Below are 6,000 nucleotides of genomic sequence, written 5' to 3'. Positions count from 1 at the left end.
TGCACTCACTGGGTTGGAGCAGCAAGTGCCAGAGCCTCTCTCACCTCCACCACGACGTTCATCTGAAAATGGAGTGTGCACATTTGGAGAAGAGTCTCAGTGCCCACATTGCCATCACAGGAAGAACCTCATACAGATTCCCACATTCTTTTTTTTTTAATATTTATTTTATTATGTATACAATATTCTGTCTGTGTGTATGCCTGCAGGCCAGAAGAAGGCACCAGACCTCATTACAGATGGTTGTGAGCCACCATGTGGTTGCTGGGAATTGAACTCAGGGTCTTTGGAAGAGCAGTCAGCTCTCTTAACCTCTGAGCCATCTCTCCAGCCCCCTCCCACATTCTTTAGAGCTTTTGAGGGCACCAAGTTATCACTCTTGAAAAAAATGACTATCTTAATGACTGAAGAATATAAAATTTTGCTGGCACTGCATAAGAACTGGATATGGTGGTGCAGTCCAGTAATCCCAGCATTTGGGAGACTGAAGCAGTAGGCTGAGAGATCCATGTCATCCTTGACTCTGTAGCAAGTTTGATGCTAACTTGGGATTCATAAGGCCCTGTCACAACAATGGAGGGGGAGGGGCTGGAGAGAAGGCTCAGCTGTTAGGAGCTCTACTGCTCTTCCAGAGGACCTGTGTTTAGTCTTCAACACCCATGCCCTGTGAACCAGAGCCTACTATATCCAGCATGTCTCCAGAGATGAACCTTACTGGGGAATGGAGGAAATGCAGAAAAGACCTAGACACACGGGAAGGGTAGGATCAGGTGGTCGGAGCTCTCTGAGGGAGGAACCTTAGTGCCCTGGAAAGTCAGCATGTTCATTGCATAGGGCTGAACAAGGAGGCAGGTTTAGTTCATCTTAGTATGATGGGACCCTGTAGGGGAGCAGTCTTCAGGCTGTAAATATCCAGGGGTTGAACTCTATGGCAGACACTACCTCCCCACACTATCAACATCAGCACATGGAACCTTACACCCTCAGAGGAGGCATTTTGTCATTTTTTTCCGATAAGCCTAAGGGTCATTGACATGGCTAGCTCTTCTCAACAAAACACATTTACTCAGGACTCAGAACTTGCACCATTTTCCATAACAACTCCACATAGCTCTGATGACCCCTTCTTGCCTCCACTGTCACTCCCACACATGTGCACACACACATATAGACACACACATACACATAAATAAAAATAAATACTCTCAGGCCAGACAGTAGCTCGGCAGCTAAGAGTGATGATTGCTCTTCCAGAGGGCCATCTGTCCACAGCAGCCATGTGGTGGGGGTCACAATCACTAGTAATCACTTTAGACTCAGGGGATCCAGTGCTCTCTTCTGGCTCCTGAGGTCAGGTTAGTCTACAGAGTAAGTTCCAGACTGGTCAGGGCATAGAGAGAGACCCTGTCTCAGAAAAAACAAATCACTCCCGAAAGCGCTGTAAGGCTAACACGCAGCTCCTCAGCATGCAAAGCTGTTCCACTGCCTCTGCTTTTATTGGCTCTTCTTGCCGTCAGAACGCCTTCCTTCTGAGGCTGCTCCTTTTTCCTGGACTCTGGAGAAAGTTCCTCTCGGAATGGCATCTTTTGTGTGTAGACAGTCTGAACTGTTCTTGGCTTTGGCTTCCTGAAAGGTTTCTCCCCCGCAACGTTGTCTTCACCTTCTTTCTTGTGGTCACCGTCCCCTGGCTTTTCTCAGCTCCTATGCCTCTTTGGTGTGCTTCTTCATGGGCTGGCCACTTCTCACACTGGCCTCATTTTTTAAAGATTTTTATTTTTTATTCTTTTAAATTCTTTTAGATTCTATCTATCTATCTATCTATCTATCTATCTATCTATCTATCTATCTATCTATCTATTTATCTATCCATCCAAGACAAAGTTTCTCTGTAGCTTTGGAGCCTGTCCTGGAACTTACTCTGTAGACCAGGCTGGCCTTGAACTCACAGAGATCCACCTGCCTCTGACTCCCAAGTGCTGGGATTAAAGGCGTGCGCCACCACCACCCATCTATTATTCTTAATTATGCATAGGTATATGCACCTGCATGTGAGTATGTATGTACAGGTGAGTGCGGGTGCCTGCAGTGCCCAGATGTATCAGGTTCTTTGAGCTGGTGTTAATGACACCTTAAGCCTCTTAATATAGATGCTGGGAACTGAACTTGGGTCCTCAGGAAAGACCAGCAAGTGCCACTAACTGCTAAACCATCTTTTTAGCCCCTCAGACTGACCTCTTCACCATAGATATGTTACTAATAACTGTTTGATTTTTTTTTTTGGACAAAGTCCTGGGTTCCAATCCCATAGAGGGTTTTTAAAATTTCTTTGAGCCGGGCAGTGGTGGCACATGCCTTTAATCCCAGCACATGGGAAGCAGAGGCAGGTAGATCTCTGTGAGTTCAAGGCCAGCCTGGACTACAAGAGCTAGTTCCAGGACAGGCTATAGAGAAACCCTGTCTCGAAAGACAATAAATAAATAAATAAATAAATGCTTGAACCTGGGTGTGGTGATGCAGTCATTTGTAAATTCAGAACTAAAGAGGCACAGAGGCAGGACGACTGCCAAAAATTTGAAGCCTGACAGCTGCATATTAAGATCCTATTTCAAAAACCAGAAAAAGGGGACTAGAGAGATGGCTCAGCGGTTAAGAGCATTGCCTGCTCTTCCAAAGGTCCTGAATTCAATTCCTAGCAACCACATGGTGGCTCACATCTTTAATGAGGTCTGGTGCCCTCTTCTGGCCTGCAGACAGAATATTGTATACATAATAAACAAATATTAAAAAAACGATAGAAAAAGACCAGGCAAGGTAGTCCATGCCTTTGATCCCAGCACTTGGAAGTGAGAAGCAGGGGACCTCTATGGTTGAGACTGGTCTGGTATGTGGTGAATTCTAGGCAAAGCAGGACTACATAGTGAGCAGAGTCAAACAAAGCACCAGAAAAGGGCCAGTGCTGGCTTATCAGTTAAGAGCATGTGGCTGAGGACCTGGGTTTGACTCTCACCCATATGGCAGCTCAGGGTCACAACCAGCTCCAGATGGTCTGTGCACTCTTCTGACTTTCGTGGGCACTGTACATGTTTAGTGCACAGATATACATGCAGGCAAAAACATCCATACACAAAACATCTTTTTTTTCCTCTAAGACAGGGTTTCTCTGTGTAGCTCCGGCTGTCCTGAAACTCACTCTGTAGAGTAGGCTGGCCTTGAACTCACAGAGATCCTCCTGCCTCTGCCTCCTGAGTGCTGAGACTAAAGGTGTGTGCCACCAATACCCAGTTGGGACTCTGCTTCTTATGTACTGACTAACAGCTAGTTTGCTCTAGTTACAGGCTGCCAGCATGTGAACAGTTGATGTTTTAAGACAGGGTCTTACTCTGTTGTCCTGACTAGAACTCTCTACATAGACTAAGTTGACCTGAATCTCATAGAGATCATATAATATGATAGTATGTGCCACAGACCAATGCAAGGTACCAGAAGGTAGAAGACAGAATAAGGGCTGGATATGATGGTACATGCTTTTGGTACTGACACTTGGGAAGCAGGGATATAAAAATGGTTTCTCAGCAAATGCACCTGTTTGGTGCAGCACCCAGGGAAGAAACAGAAAACTTTTTACCACTATTATAGAAGTCAAAGGAAGCAGAACTCTTAGATAACATAGTATTTTCTAAGGCAAGAAAAAAAAAGGTCCATCCATGCTCAGCATCACCCCCCTTCCCCTTACAGTAGGTATAATGATGGGTTCCCAAACAGATCTGCTCTCTATCCCCAGGAACCGGTGACTATTGCTACCCTCTAGAAAATCCCTGGGACTCTCCAAGTGTGACTGAGGACATTTTTGGATCATCCACCTGGTTCAAATGCAATCACCAGGGCTCCCATGAGGGAAATCAGAAAGCAGAGGAGTCAGAGAGGTGTGGTGATACAGATCTCTGTCAAAGAGATGCAGAAGAGGAGTGGGAGGAAGAGCATGGCCCAGGAATGCAAGTGACCTCTCTGAAAGGGGGTGAGGGCTCTTTACTAACATTTCCATAGAAACAAGTCTTGTCAGCATCCTGACTGAATTCGACCCAGGGAAACACCCACTGCACACTCTGGTCCTCTAGACCTCTAAGACACATGTATGTTGTTTTAAGCCCACTAAAATGTAGTCCTTTGTTACAGTAACAACAGGAAACTCATACAATCTCATTAGTTTCTCTTGCACATCAAGTACTGCCAGCTCCCTGGGCTTTGCCACACTCTGGGTCCAGTCAGGTTGCATCTCAGGGTTTTCTAATGTAAGTTTCTACCCCTTCCCCCCATGGGCCTATACCTTGGCATTTCCAGCTTCACAGCCAAACAAGTTCTGAAACTCCCCATCTCCCTCCTCACCCCCTGTTGCTCTTACCCGAGTATGCTACCACACCCGGGTTCTTTGGTGCTGGGGATCAAACCAAGGCTTTGTGCATGCACTTTGCCAACTGAGCTCCATCCTCAGCTCCTTTCACTTTTCTGCTTGTCTCTTCTGCATACCATTATCTGCACAGGAGCATAAAGAAACTTTTAAAACCATAGACTCTGGAATTTCCACCTGGAAGTTCCATCTCAGAGAAGGAACTTCAAATTTCATGTAGTGCACACACACACACACACACACACACACACAATTCCTTCTCTGTACCTCGGCTATGTAAGTCCAGCTTCAGGATCTTTGCTTCCCCATGCCTGGGAACACTCTCCCTCCTGTTTTGAATGGGTGTCACTTCTCAGAATCCTTCCTAGATTCTTTTCCTTTAAAACAGCGCTCTCATACGCCCTGCTCTAGTTTTTCCAGTCCCCACTCCCATTCTGCATCCCCTGTCGTAGGTACTGCTGTGCCTTGACACAATGCAGTCCCCCATGGACATCTGGTCATTGAAACACAGGTGAATACAGTGACATCTAAGATGAGCTCTGAAGGCCAGGGAGAATGAAACTGACTATATAGTGTTGTCTCTGAGATCCAGTGCATCTTGTTTTCAAGATGATTACAAGTAGTGACTGCGTGTAGAGTAGAACTCAACCAATGTGAAGAGGTTTCGGGAAGAGTGACACCCGAGCGCCTGGATTAAGTTTACATCACCTCCCAGGGTCCCTATGTCTGCCATTCATTTGAAAGGACACGGCCATATGTTTGTTTTCAAGGTGATGCCAACAGCGACGGGGAGCGGAGCATGACGCACGGAATAAGTTATTGCAGGGAACAGATTGCGGGGAGAGTGACACCCTGGTGCCCAGAAAAATCTAGGTCGTCTCCCAGTCCCACTCTGGTCTCCAAACTTCGAGGGAGAAGCCGAGGACACTGGGTTCCCCTTCCGCGTAGCCACCCGGGCATCCGCCCATCGCCACCGCTTCCGCAGCCCCGAGGCCCCGACGTGGCGCCTTCAACCCGGGTCTGACGCTGGCGGCCCAGCCAATGGTGGCGTTTGCGGGGCGGCGCGCGAGACCTCCCGCCGCCAGAGGGCGCCGCCCAGAGCGTCGCGGGCTGGCAGCCGCCTCGGGTCGCCTAGGGAAGCTGCCAGGCTGCCAGAGCGCGAGCTGGTGAGCGCAGGTCCGGCTGTCGCCTCCGAGTCCCGCAGAGTCCGCGTCCCGGGTACTGCCCCGCAGGTGAGGGAAGGGGACCGCGGGGAGGATCGCGCTTTCCTGGTCGCGCGCGCGCCGCCGCCTCGTGCTCACGCGCGGCCGTTAACGGACTCCAGGCGGGGGAGGGGCGCGGGCCCCGGAAGCTGGCTGCCTGGGGATCCTCCGGGGTCGCTAGCGGGGGACGCGCTGCGGCCCCTGCCTCCCGGATAGCTTGGCCGACTTCCGCGCAGTCGCTTTTGGTGGTTTCACATTTCGTTATTTCCGCGTGCTAGGTGGTCGCGGGGGAATCCGGGTTAATAAGTGTTTCGGTTTGGGGGCGCGCACGATGCCTGCCGAGTGCGCGCTTGCCGGTGTCGGGTTCCACCCAGCGGGTTTTGCGCGCGTCGT

At 49.2% G+C, this 6,000-nt stretch overlaps 1 protein-coding gene across 1 annotated transcript in view; it reads left to right on the top strand.

The window, feature by feature from the left end:
* Positions 1-5,513: 5,513 nt before the first annotated feature.
* Positions 5,514-6,000, top strand: part of Zc3h7a (zinc finger CCCH-type containing 7A) — a 41,834-nt gene continuing 41,347 nt past the window's right edge. Inside the window, exon 1 of the mRNA XM_038325743.1 lies at positions 5,514-5,637. The gene's annotated coding sequence lies outside the window, so the exon portion shown is untranslated. The remainder of the gene's footprint in view (positions 5,638-6,000) is intronic.

The sequence above is a fragment of the Arvicola amphibius genome, chromosome 4, assembly GCF_903992535.2.
Source record: "Arvicola amphibius chromosome 4, mArvAmp1.2, whole genome shotgun sequence".
Lineage (NCBI taxonomy): Eukaryota > Metazoa > Chordata > Mammalia > Rodentia > Cricetidae > Arvicola > Arvicola amphibius.
Note: the sequence above shows the minus strand (reverse complement) of the source record. Positions and strands in the feature narration are given on the sequence as shown.